At 48.2% G+C, this 13,955-nt stretch overlaps 2 non-coding genes across 2 annotated transcripts; both read left to right on the top strand.

The window, feature by feature from the left end:
• Positions 1-12,916: 12,916 nt before the first annotated feature.
• On the top strand, positions 12,917-12,988 carry TRNAP-AGG (transfer RNA proline (anticodon AGG)). Its single transcript has one exon. It is a non-coding gene; the product is annotated as a tRNA-Pro (tRNA).
• Positions 12,989-13,128: 140 nt separating this feature from the next.
• On the top strand, positions 13,129-13,200 carry TRNAP-AGG (transfer RNA proline (anticodon AGG)). Its single transcript has one exon. It is a non-coding gene; the product is annotated as a tRNA-Pro (tRNA).
• The last annotated feature ends 755 nt before the right edge of the window (positions 13,201-13,955 follow it).

Genomic DNA, 13,955 nt, shown 5'->3' on the forward strand with positions numbered 1-13,955 from the left:
GCACAACCTGGACACATTTCTTATTGTGTAAATAGTTTGTACATATTACTTCTCCCCCTATCCTCTCTTCCTGTCCCCTCACCTCTTTCATTTCATTTCTCCGTTCTGCCTGCTGTCCTTTATTTCCGCTGCCCCAGCTCAGGTGCTTCAGTATCGATGGCAGATGCCGGGGCTAGCAAAAATCTTTTCCTTCCTTTTTACTATTATTTTTCATAAAACCACTACCACAACCACCACCGCGGCTGGATTCGAACCCCAGAACTACTGAGTAGGAGTTCACGGGTTGGAACCCTGCCGCGATGGCCGTGTTTCGATGGAGGCTGAACGCAAAATGCGCCCGTGTGCTGTGCGATATCGGTGCACGTTAAAGATATCCAGGTGGTGGAAATTATACCGGAGCCCTCCACTATGGCAGCTTTTTCTTTCTTATTTCACTCCCTCCTTTATCCCTTCCCTTACGGCGTGGTTCCGGTGTCCAGCGAGATGTGAGACATAGAGCGCCATTTCCTTTCCTCAAAAACCATAATAATAATTGGTTTTTATTCCGGATCAATTGTCGAGCGCCCTAACCACTGAGCCACCGTGGCGGGTATCGCGAAATTAATAATAATAATAATAATTGGTTTTTTGGGGAAAGGAAATGGCGCAGTATCTGTCTCATATATCTTTGGACACCTGAACCGCGCCGTAAGGGAAGGAATAAAGGAGGGAGTGAAAGAAGAAAGGAAGAATAGGTGCCGTAGTGGAGGTCTCCGGAATAATTTCGACTACCTGGGGATCTTTAACGTGCACTGACATCGCACAGCACACGGGCGCCTTAGCGTTTTTCCTCCATAAAAACGCAGCCGCCGCGAATGGCTGTTTTGGAGTCGTTGAATATAATATCAGCACGCGTGTTCGCTATAACCAAGGCTATTGCCGCTTCGAGCCTCCGAGACGGCGGAGGTGTTTTCTATCGACGCGGCCGCCAACGGGGCGCCGTTCCCGTTCACCGCGACCAGTGCAAACGCTTTCCTCTGGGTGTGTCGGTATTCCGCTGCGTCCACGTACGCCACATTGTCGTTCCGGCCGTATTTGGTGTGTAGGGCGTGAGCCCTCGCTGTGCGTCGGCCTTCGTGGTGCGCGGGGTGCATGTTCTTGAGTAGGGGTTTAACCAAAAGAGCTTTCCTGATGTGCGTGGGTAACTGCGTTTTCGCGTCCCTCTCTGGGAGCTGTTCGCACATCTTTAGTCTGTATAGGATGGCTCTTCCCGCGCTCGTACGAGTGAGTCGTCCGAGCTGGGAAACGAGGTGTGCCTGGCACAGCTCCGAGAGTGTGTTGTGTACCACAAGGGCCAGCAACCTTTCCGTGGACGTACTGTGCGGGAGCCCAAGGGCCGCCTTGTAGGCCTGCCGGATTGCAGCGTCGACCTTGTTCCTTCCCGCGAGCTGCAGTTGCAGGTAAGGGAGAGAGTAGACGATCCTGCTCAGCACGAAAGCCTGCACAAGTCGACATATAATAATAATAATAATAATAATAATAATAATAATAATAATAATAATAATAATAATAATAATAATAATAATAATAATAATAATAATAATTGGTTTTGGGGGAAAGGAAATGGCGCAGTATCTGTCTCATATATCTTTGGACACCTGAACCGCGCCGTAAGGGAAGGGATAAAGGAGGGAGTGAAAGAAGAAAGGAAGAATAAGTGCCGTAGTGGAGGGCTCCGGAATAATTTCGACCACCTGGGGATCTTTAACGTGCACTGACATCGCACAGCACACGGGCGCCTTAGCGTTTTTCCTCCATAAAAACGCAGCCGCCGCGGTCGGGTATATATTTCTCTTTCATGCCTCGTCTTTTGCTGGAGATCCGTCTGATTAGGTGATTATTACGGAGCCCTCTACTACGGCACCTCTCTCTTCCTTTTTTCTTTCACTGCCACCTTCCTTCCTTCCCTCACGACGTGGATGAGGTGTCCACCGAGATATGAGACAGTTATTGCGCCTTTCATTCCTTAACTTACGGCTCGTTTCGGGTGTCCACCGAAATGTGAGACAATTGCTGCGCCATTTCCTTTCCTCAAAACACAATTTCTTAACCAATTCGTTCATTTTCTCATAATAATAATAATAATAATAATAATAATAATTGGTTTTGGGGAAGGAAATGGCGCAGTATCATGTCTCATATATCGTTGGACACCTGAACCACACCTAAGGGAAGGGATAAAGGAGGGAGTGAAAGAAGAAAGAAAGAAGAGGTGCCGTAGTGGAGGGCTCCGGAATAATTTCGACCACCTGGGGATCTTTAACGTGCACTGACATCGCACAGCACACGGGTGCCTTAGCGTTTCTCCTCCATAAAAACGCAGCCTCCGCGGTCGGGTTCGAACCCGGGAACTCCGGATCAGTAGCCGAGCGCCTAACCACTGGGCCACCGCGGCGGGTCATTTCCTCATAACCAATAACCAATCATTTTTTCATTTTCCATTTCTTGCATCTACAAGGAAGCTGCAACGATTGATAACTGAGGTTTGCACTGCAACGCCTTCTCTCCTTACGGCCTGCGATTTATTATTATTATTATTATTATTATTATTATTATTATTATTATTATTATTATTATTATTATTATTATTATTATTAATATTATTATTATTATTGCATCTGCTATTTCGCAGGCCGTAAGGAGAGAAGGCGTTGCAGTGCAAACCTCAGTTATCAATGGTTGCAGCTTCCTTGTGCAAGAAAGAATCCGTATTATCCTTTCATAGCCGTCATGACATGGCTACCCGATGGTGAAAGCACTGGCGAACGAAGGGGGATGGGAACCAGCACGGGTCGGTGTCCTGTGTAAGTCAGTGAATGGCAACACCATGGTTTCCCAAGCTAAAGTGCCTACCATCCAAATATGTAACACCCCCATAGGACCACCTGCGAGGGTACAAGAAAGTCGGTGTGTGGCCCCACCACGGTACCAACTTGAGCCTCGAGTAGCAGCCCACAGGAGCACAGTAGCTGATATATACAACGTTGTATGAAACGGGTGTCGGTGATTTGCGCCGCTGGGGGTAACGGGATGAACATGGTTCGCACAGATGCATAATGAAATGCCACTTCGCAGGAGAGCTTCGGTTAGCCGTCTTTGGCGTCGCTAAATTGCCGCCACCGCGAACTCCCAGCCAATAAATATATTTTGTTGCACTAAAAGGTTTTATTAATTAATTTTTTTTTCAGCAATGTCATGGTTTCGCACCTTGATGAGGTACCACCATCGCGAACTGCAGCCAATACATGTACCACTCATGCCGGTTAACCGTTTGCCGGTACGGTCTTTTCCTGGCTCACGCACCTTCACCGCGTCTGCGGCAAAAGTAGCAGCTATTACGAGTCTGACTGACGGTTCTCTTTTTTTCCCCCTGAAACTAAATCGACCAGAACTACAACATATGATCCTATAAGGAAGCACATACCAAGGACAACTCAGGTGAGTTCCATTTTGAGTGGTCGGAAACTCTTGTAGAAAAAGTAAAAAAACAACAACAACACGACTTTAACCTGAGTACGTGAGGTAGCACGTTCCTTTAATTTTCCCCTTGTTTTATCGTTGTGCCCCGAATGAGCCAATCTGCGGTAAACAAACACTTTCACACCACTCAGGTACTTGTAAACTGGTGATTGGCGTTGACATGTAATCCAGGTAAGCGTAGACCTGTACACGTGAGTGGGCTCCCACTGACGCTCATATATTGCAGTGCTATCATGTGCATCTGGTGCACAGTTTCACATGTGCTCCGAGATGGACGACTCATCTCTTCCTGCAACATGTAGCCGTTCAGCTCCGAACCACCCACATCGGTAAAGCGGCTGACTGGGCTAGTTACATCGGTAGAGCGGCGAACTGGGCTTGTGTGCTGTGCTGTATATATTCCGACACGCTTCTCCAATAAAATTTCAGTTGCTAGTTCAGCGCTTGTCCCCTTCTTTCTGTCCGTGTTTGCTTGTGCGCTGGCATTTCATTGAAACACCCACATCGGTCAATCGCATCCAACGACCGGCTGAAACAACTCAAAGTTTTATTTACTTCTCTTTCCCGCTGGCAGCTTGCGGATAACCCCCTGACTTCCTTAGTATGTCGTATCTGCAAACCCATGAGTTTTCCTCCCTGGTGTTAGACGCTGTATCTGAGAACACAGTACCATTGAAATTTAGCCTTTTGGATAACTTGCATTTAGCCTTTGTATAACTTTAGCATGTTGACTTTCACTGGACATATATTCTATTCCACTCCTATCTAGGTCCTAAATATGACTAACAATTATATAAAAAAAAGAAATTACTAGCGATAACAATAATAATAATAATTGGTTTTTGGTGGAAAGGAAATGGCGCAGTATCTGTCTCATATATCGTTGGACACCTGAACCGCGCCGTAAGGGAAGGGATAAAGGAGGGAGTGAAAGAAGAGAGGAACAAATAGGTCCGTAGTGGAGGGCTCCGGAATAATTTCGACCACCTGGGGATCTTTAACGTGCACTGACATCGCACAGCACACGGGCGCCTTAGCGTTTTTCCTCCATAAAAACGCAGCCGCCGCGGTCGGGTTCGAACCCGGGAACTCCGGTAATTACTAGCGATCAAAACAGCAGTGAATACAGAGTGCTTGCGTAGAATGTTGAGCCCCTGATCACACATTGTTAACTACAACGGAATAAAAAGGTTGTTGATCGACGATGGCCCTTGCAGGCCCTGGAAGATGGCTCTGAACCTCTGTTTTCAGAAGAATAGAGGGATCTGCAAAACTTAGTTTTCAATAAAGGAATTGCACCTCTACATATATGGTGTACAATGTTTTGGCGAGCTTGTCTGGATAGCCTGACGTCTTCTGAGAATGGCGTGAGCACTGTGCGTATTTCCACATGTGAAAGCAAAGCTCGTTCTGTCGTTTTTCAGTAAGAATGCATAGTATTCAGTTAATACTGATGGTCCTGGCCACATTTAGAAGTACATGACATGTTGAACAATTCCGTGTGATCCATTCATAGAGAGTTATGAGAATATGAAGTCATTATATGGAAGTACATGTGTGCTTTAAACTTATTCGTAAGGTTTTTGCTTCCGATACGTATGATGCATAACTTTTCACATAGTTCGTATGTTTCCAATATATGCGTAAACCATATAGTCTAAATCGACTCCGTATGTTTGATGTCTCGATAAGATTAATATGAAAAACATATAGAATTATGGAGCGTTTCACAAGGGGAGGCAATTCTGTATAAAGAGTTTTGGGAAGAAGAAACTCTAGAACAGGGCGCACGGACAAAAAAAAAAAAAACAAGCAGGAGCCTGAAGTCCAGTCGTTTACTTGTCTGTGTGTCTTCTTCTTCTTTTTCTTCTCCTTAGTAAGCATGGCACATACCCACGCAGGGGGATTGGCCAAGGTTCAGTAGATAATCCCAATGGGGTATTTGCGCGGGGAAAAATAGGCGTGAGAAGACTAAATCACTTCTACCGTTTCGTCTTCCCATGCTATGCGCACAAACTCATTCCGCATCGTGTTTTAACATACAGAGCTCTCACTACCCCCCCCCCCTCCTTCCAAAGCTACAGCCATATCTTCTCTGCGCTCTCTTCCTCCCCTCTCTCACTCTCATTAGCGCGCCGACTGGATCACGTGACGAACTTGCATCAAGTGACCACATATGGTGCATCCTCAAGAGAGCCTTTTCCACGGTGCGCATGTGCCCCACATACGGCTTAGCCCCATCTGGGCAACATTCTCTGAAGGCAGCAAATGACCGCTGAAAGTTACAGTTACGCATAATACGTCATTAACATAGGAGGACATCTCCCCTACGGTTATCACTGCAAACCAGTTCGCCCGCGAAACTTTACGCCGGGCACCTTCGATCCCTGGCCATACCAGTGGCTGGAGGCCCTTCAACATAGGAAGCAAATCAACATAAACTACAACAGCCTTCAAGAAAATAAACAAACCAGCCCCTCCCCCCCCCCCCCCCCTTAAAAAAAAAGAAAAGTTCTGCACTTCGTCCATTCGTCTCCTAAGCAAATTTCCGCTTAACATCCTTTATTACGGCATATTTGTACGGTCATCGCGCCAAACCTTTACGTCCCAGTTGCATTACGCCAGCCTCACCTACTGTCTGTGTGAATTACGATCAGCCATACAATCACCGAATGACCCCTACCAACCCCCTAATTCATGGAGTGCTTGGCCAGCCCCGGACCAGCCGCAAGACCAGCTGGCCATCTGCGGCAATCCCGCTACCAACTTAGCGGCTGACACAAAAGCTGCAAATAAAGCGTTTTCTCTCTCACTCCACTCCAGGTAAGCAATTGAAGGTAAGCTTTTGAAACCTACATACGAAGAGAATCGGCGGTAAAGGCGCGTGCAAAGTAAGCACGGCCGGCTGCTCTTTCCGAGCATGTCCCTGGTGCCACCTGTTCTCGCGCCGTCTGTCGGTGGCTGCTGTTGTGATTTGGCATCTCACCGCTGCCACCAATGTTGTGACTTTGAGGTGGTCCCGTTGCGCTCGCCACCCGTTTTGTGACACAGCGTTGCCAGCTCTCTAATCGGTAGCGGTGACTCCAAGTCAGGCGTCGGTGAGAATAACAAAAGGGATTTTGTACATTGTGTACAGGGCGTTATACAGGACAAGGTCGGCACGGGGGCCAAGAGCTCACAGCAAACACGACTGTTCTCGCACAGCGACTTCCGGCGAGACTCCAACGCGTCACACATCTCACTCCACTCGTGAGCGGCACTCGGCTCACGGTGGGTCTTTCTCTGTGTAGATAGGGGTCTCGGTGGATCGGTCTCTCTCCAGGCGGCAGCGCTGGGGCTTATAAAGCCCCGAGAAACGGATGTCACTCAAACGGCCCATTACAAAGCCAGCACTTGACGGCCGTCCGAGAGGTCCAACTAGCGCCCGCGCTGGCCACGCGCTTCAAGTTTTCCGCGCGCGGTGACTTCCAAGGGGAAAGGGGAACCGGCGCCTCGCTGTCTAGCAACTTGCTGCACGTTTGGACATGTCGCCCGCCGATGCTTGGCGGGGCAGCATCTTAGCTTGTCAAGGAAGCGTTAGGGCGCTGTTGCCTTGCAGCGCAGCACCGGGCTTGTCCAAAGGGCGTTCGCCGGAGAAATTTGAATCCGGGCTGGTTGTCCGGGCACAACACTGCGCTTTGCGAAGCGTGGATTCCAAGCGATTCCGTCTACCCTTTCATATTGCGTCTATAGCTGTTTAGCAGGATGTGCCAACTAAATCGTTTCTCCTGCGTATAATCTGCCACAGAGTGAAGCACTTCGATTTGCATGTAGTGCTAGATCGAGCTTGTCTGGCACTTGGCTCATTTTGTCGACAAGGCACGCCCCAAAACGATGAAGGTCGTCTGTTTCTTTTTTTAAAGGATTTCTCCAAGCATGCCAATTTGGTTGTCATACGCATCTATTTTATTTCTTTTTCTTGCATGAACCTGTGCTGGGCGTTTCAGGCACAATTAAGCTCAACTCTGGCATTTGGGGCTGGAGTTGAGCTTCGCCCAGGGCTAGACGGCAATGAGGCTTGCTCGTTAGGGCACATTTTTTTTCTTTTTCAAAAATCTCCTGCTCACTTTCTTGTGGCGTGTCGTCGCCGTTATATTCACGGACAATGTATATGGCTTCCGCATCGCCGTAGGGCAGTGCTCCCACTTTGCGCGAGACCCTACAGTAAAGTAAAAGATGAGTAGGTACCTTCAGTTTCAATCGGGTAATTGAGGTCCTTGCAAGTTTAAATGCACTTTAAAATCATGGTCTGCTTGAACTACTTAAACGGCAGCAAATATAGAAAATTTTCTGGGGTTCAACGTGGCTTGAAACCAGTTATACGAGCGACAGCTATGTTAAGCATGGTGCAGCACGGTTCGCTTGGTTTGAATGTTTTATTATTGCACATCAAAGGTTGCATCACTGTCTTGTTGTGGATTGACTAAAGTGAAGACTGTGTTATGGCCTGTAAAGTAACTGCTTGCAGTTAGAGCTCGGGTTACCTTGAGGTTAGAACTAGGTAGTATGTGATACCCACTGTCTCGAATCAAATGTCAAGGTAAAGGGTCGAGGTCATGCACCCAATGGTCATAATCATATGATCACGTGGTCGTACTACCATATCTTTGGCCACACCACCATGCAATCAAGTTCGGTTCGACCTTGTGAAGCATTGAAGGTCATTGTCTCATCTCCACCGAAATAGGAATCAGCAAATGGGATAATACCATTGGGCCTTGGTTTCTTTTCCTGTGAAAAATGGCTGGGTACATCATGGAGACATGTCGAAACAGCACACAGTAGCATACATTTGTCGAAATGTAATGATAAGCGCCAGGTAGGCTTATGGACTACTGCGCATTGTGTCCCGCGTGAAGGACAGCCTTTCGAAGAATGGCCAGCTGGCGGATTCTTCTTCAACGTCATCTGCCTCAGTCTCGCTCTTTTTGGCCTGTTTGCTTTTAGGAAATGCGCAGATTCTTCCGTCTGCTCGTCACTTCGGGAACTGCGTAAGCATGAAGAGCACAGTAAATCCGCAATCAGGTGAGAGCCTGTATGAAGACTATGTACAGATTTGGCATGCAAATCTGCTGCACGGATGAGCGCCTATTCCAACGAACCGTTTGGTTTATGGTTTATGGGGGTTAACGTCCCAAAGCGACTCAGGCTATGAGAGACGCCGTACTGAAGGGCTCCGGAAATTTCGACCACCTGGGGTTCTTTAACGTGCACTGACATCGCACAGCACACGGGCCTCTAGAATTTCGCCTCCATCGAAATTCGACCGCCGCAGCCGGGATCGAACCCGCGTCTTTCGGGCCAGCAGCCGAGCGCCATAACCACTCAGCCACCGCGGCGGGTTTTCCAAAGAACGATGACGATCGCTCGACGTTACGCAGCTCACCTCGCCCGTAAAACATAGCACTTGCGAAACGCCGCATTTGGCGTACGGACAGAATATCGTGCAGTCGATGGCACCAACTAAGTGCTTTGTTTAGAAAACTACACACATGTTGCACCGACGGCTGCGGCTATATACTCGGCGCCATGCTGCTTTTGAAACGTGGCTCGCCATGTAATTTTTTTGCTGCGGGTCCCAAAGGACCCGCTCGCACTCGACGGTGTAGTTGAGGCGCTCATTGAAGACTTGGGAGTGCTCCATGGTAGTGCAGTAGAGGGCAGATGTACAGTGGTACAGTGAACTAGACAGTGGTGAGCAGCCCTGTCTAGAGCGCTCCATGGATGGATGGATGGATACGGCTGAACCCTTTACATCGGGCGGTGGCTCAAGCCACCTCCAGGCGGAGCAGGTCAGCGCCATCTAACGTTAGGCTCTGGGTTTGACTTATGCATCCCGTGCGCATGCGCGGCAAAAACAGACCGATGCCTGCTCATCGCTTCTTTGTCCATGCTGCCCCCACCTTGCGAGTTCGTTTTGTGCCGCCAGGGACGCACTGCCTGCATTTGTGACGCAGTGACGATGGCCAGGGCTTCGCCATGCCGCCGTGTTTTTACGAGTGTAACGAGACGGCCAGACAAGCAAGCGCGAGTGATAGCGGATGATCGCGCGTCTCTGCATCCAAGTTCATTGATCTGTAAGGACGCCAAATGCGGTGTCCCTTTTAGCTGACAGCGCACGCCGTCAAACAATACGCCAGCAACGCATGGTGCGTGTGGTAACGCAACCTTATACGGACAAGACGAAAACAGGCATCAAAACCAACTAGGCCCAATTCTCGGACACGCAGTCTCGTCCGTGTTTGAAACGCGCGATCACCCGATATCACTTGCTTGCCTCCGCGTCGTGATTCGCGCGAAACGCGTTGGTTTTCCGGTCGCGGTTACATATTCAGCGCGGTCCTGGCGGCGGGAAGCGCAAGCACTGAGCGGAAATGATGCCGAGAACGCACGAGCAGGCACCGCTTTATTTTGGCCGCGCATGCGCACGGGACGCACAACTCGAACCCAGAGCCTAACGTTAGACGGCGCATACTCGCTCCGCCGAGCACCCGTCGGCGCGCTTTATAGGGTGCGTTCCAATTCTCTAGACGTCCGACAAGACAAGTTCCAATATGCGGACGTGTAGACGGCGTTCTATAGGAAGCCGTCTACATGTCCGCATATTGGAACTTGTCTACTGCTCATGCCGCCTCGCGGCATAAAAATGTAACTAAAGCTTATGGACAGTTATACTGTAATTTTTGCTAAACTTTGCAATGACGATCATTAAAAACGCGTTTTTAACAGTTCGCACGTTTTCTGCTGCAATAATTTTGCGCATAAATTAGACTGGTGGCAGCGCCTATCGGTCAGTCTACTTGTAGCAGACGGCAGTGCCCGCTCTCCGAAGATGACGCTAAAGGCATATGCCATTATTCTTTTATTATTGATGCTATTGTTGCTGTCCTCAAGAGGATAATGTTCCTCGAAAATGCTCGTCCAGATGGCCCTGTAAACATTAAAAGGAATACGAAAGACTATAAACACGAAATTAATACACGCGAAAGGCGATACTTGAACAGAAAAACACATGCGTGTCTTTAAACCTGCTGTCTGTCGTACGTGCACGGTACTCGACGACGGCGAAAAACCTAAAGACATCACTGAGCTTGAATCCTGCACAGACTAAGACCAATTCGCAACACGCCGGTGTATTTGTTCTGAGACTAGAGTGCACGAAACAGTTGATGCAGCTAATATAGCAACAGAAAAACACATTTATAAACGTTACGCCAGCCGTAGTAACTCCGGCGAGGAACCCAGTGACAGCTGCGAGTTTTAATTAACAAAATCAAGCGATAGGAGCCGGCATCGTCAGATTACAGACAGACCATGTAAACAGACCTACAGCATCCGCTGCTGTAACAAATCTCTCAACTGCACGATTCTCTCCTGCGTGAATCACTGCTAGGAATCACACGCCCACAAAAACGGCTTCATTAGCCACTAGTATGCGTACCAATTAACTTAAATTAATGACTCTCACTTGAAGGACGGTGCCTATCCATATTCCGGCTGCAGTCCGACGCCCGCGAAGAGCCCGACTCGCTCCGCGTACGTCAGCTCCGCCATCTTTAGACAGGAAGTTAGCCTGCATCGATGTTGACTTCGGCCAGCGCCTCGTCTAATAGAGCCGGCGCCTCCTCTGGTAGAGGAGGCGCTGCTTCGGCGAAGCAGCCATCTTGGACTGCTTCGTGAGAAATGGAACGCATCCCAAGATGGCGGCTGTCCGGCTAGACGTCTAAGTAGCCGTCAACTTGGGGTATTGGAACGCACCCTTAGACAGGGCTGGTCACCACTGTACTTAAGGGAACCTGACAACACTTTACAACGCAAAATGCGGCGCTTTCGAGAAACCGCGCGAAATCACTGGCAGTGACGTACGCTGAGCTTCTATTGGCTAATCGCGTAAGCAACTTCCGGGCGATGTGGGTGCAGATCCGGGGTGTTCAGCGACAAGGCAAGCGACGCTGGCATTTTGCTTCCCGCTAGGGCGTCGCTTGCCGCCGTCATGTTCGCGTGAGTTATCGCGTACACGGATCTCAACTTTAACAATTTGGTCGTAGTAATCTGCAGCGCATGATGGTCATGGACAACTCGCATTGCCGTAAACTGCATAAGCGGACGCCCCAAGGGAATGCCAAATGCTGAAAATCCGCTCTGTCAAGGTGAAATTCACGACTCAGGGAGTGCATACGCTGAAAGCGCTGAAGGCATGTAAGGCTATTGTCAAATGCAATGTTTGGAATAAACAGGACCACAAGTCATCAAATGTAGGGCAGATGCCCTTTATTCTCCCTATCCCGTCCTGTGCCATCCTCCTTCAGCGTTCGTCCCTTGCTGTGCTTTACCACAACACATTTATGAAGTTATGATAGCCAGCCTAAAGGTTCCGTTGAGCCCTTTTTAGCTGTGCGCGGCATCGCACCCCACTGCTTCCTGTTCGTGCGTCTACTACCAGCTTGCGTTAATGGGGCATCGCAGCCGAATTTGAGTGCTCCGCTACCAAGTTTAAAATTGTCGCCTATCCTGGAAAGCACCACACAATGAAGTAGCAAATCACTTGAAAACACCGCGCATTTTTAGGCGCCCTCGCTGCAGTATGACGACACTGATGTGCACATGGCCACTGTGTTCTGCCCACGAGTCACGACGAAAAGCTGAAACGTAGCCAGCTCACTGAACTTGACAGGTGATAGATTTATCGCATCTCAGTCAACAGCAGTGGGCTGTGTCTTGCAGTAAGTTCTGCCGATAAAACGCAGCATGGCGTGTAAGTCCAAGCGCAAGCGTCGTTTGTGATGAAGCAGAAATATGGCTTTGTAAGAAACGTGAACCTCACCTTGTCTTTGATTGCAAAAAAGAGCATCCTCAAAGCGTTCTTTGAAGAATTATTAATGATTACTTTTCTACTTTTTGATAAGCCCGCGCAGGAGGTTGCCGTGTGACGTCATGCACTCAACTGCGCATGTCGCGACGCTGGCGATGCTTCGCACTCGTAGCCGCACATGCTGTAACGTTGTCGGCATTTTCGGTCACGTATTTTGTATCTAGGCTGACCAAACACCTGCGTGATTGCGAGCAGAACTTGCAAAATACAGCATATGTTAGTCGTCGAGCTCAGTCATACCACAGTAGTGATACTATGTGCCCGTTGGCAGGTTACTGTTCACTGCAGCTTAGTAGCTTGGGCGCAGCTTAAAAGAACGCGATACTGCGGGAAACTCGCACCGGATCGTCAGCCTAGATCTACTGCAAATGACGTACGTGTGACAGGCTCTTAACTGCCAATCAGTCATCTACCATACATCTACGATCAGTCTAATAACGTGTCAACGCATTTTTAAACCATTCTTTCAGAGCCCGTTTACGTCCTGGCTCGTTGGTCTAGGGGTATGATTCTCGCTTAGGGTGCGAGAGGTCCCGGGTTCAAATCCCGGACGAGCCCTATCATTTTAAAAAAAAAATGATGATTTTTTTATTAAAAAAAAATAGGGCTCGTCCGGGATTTGAACCCGGGACCTGTCGCACCCTAAGCGAGAATCATACCCCTAGAAAAACCATTCTTTCAGAGCCCATCTACGTCCTGGCTCGTTGGTCTAGGGGTATGATTCTCGCTTAGGGTGCGAGAGGTCCCGGGTTCAAATCCCGGACGAGCCCTATTTTTTTTTAATAAAAAAATCATCATTTTTTTTTTAGCCAAACGAACACAGCCTGATTGCGACATGCTGCAAGGCCTGCGATGGGACACTGGTCTTCATTCATGCAGCAATGCAGCCTTTACACGGCCTTATTGTGCCAAGACAAGAAGATCATATTCCTGAATTAAAGAAAATGATTATGAATTAGCTTTCTTGGAACCTTGTTAGCTTTCTTGAAACCAAGCTTATTAATAAAGCAAATCATGCACAATTTCCACACAATTCTTCTAGACAAAGCTCAGCGTAAATATGGGCTGCATGCTGCCGAGAGTTCAAAGCTTTAGCAAGATTGCACTAGCTCCATATGGCCATTGCAAAGCGCATGAAGAATTTTGTCAGTTATCCCGCTGTCCTAGTAATATAAGAAACTGTTCTGCTTCTTTCCTGATTGCCAAAATACTAAAAAAAAGTAAATTTGCAGGAACACACAACATATATGGCATTGATACTGCAATTCCTCACTGTCATTTGTGTAACACCGATTAGTATTTACTCCCTTATTAATAGTGAAGACTCATTTTCACCATAACAGCATAATTAAATGTTCAACAAGCAGTAAACATGGAGACAAAAATAAAAACGGGACAAGCACCTAACTGAAATTTTGTTAGAACAACATGAAATATTTACGCACACATGCATACTCGACACTCAGGCATGTTCCTGACATGATAGGAGCACATATCAAGCGAAAAAGAAGAAACTTCAATGTAT

This window comes from Amblyomma americanum, chromosome 4 (genome assembly GCF_052857255.1).
Source record: "Amblyomma americanum isolate KBUSLIRL-KWMA chromosome 4, ASM5285725v1, whole genome shotgun sequence".
Taxonomy (NCBI): Eukaryota; Metazoa; Arthropoda; class Arachnida; order Ixodida; family Ixodidae; genus Amblyomma; species Amblyomma americanum.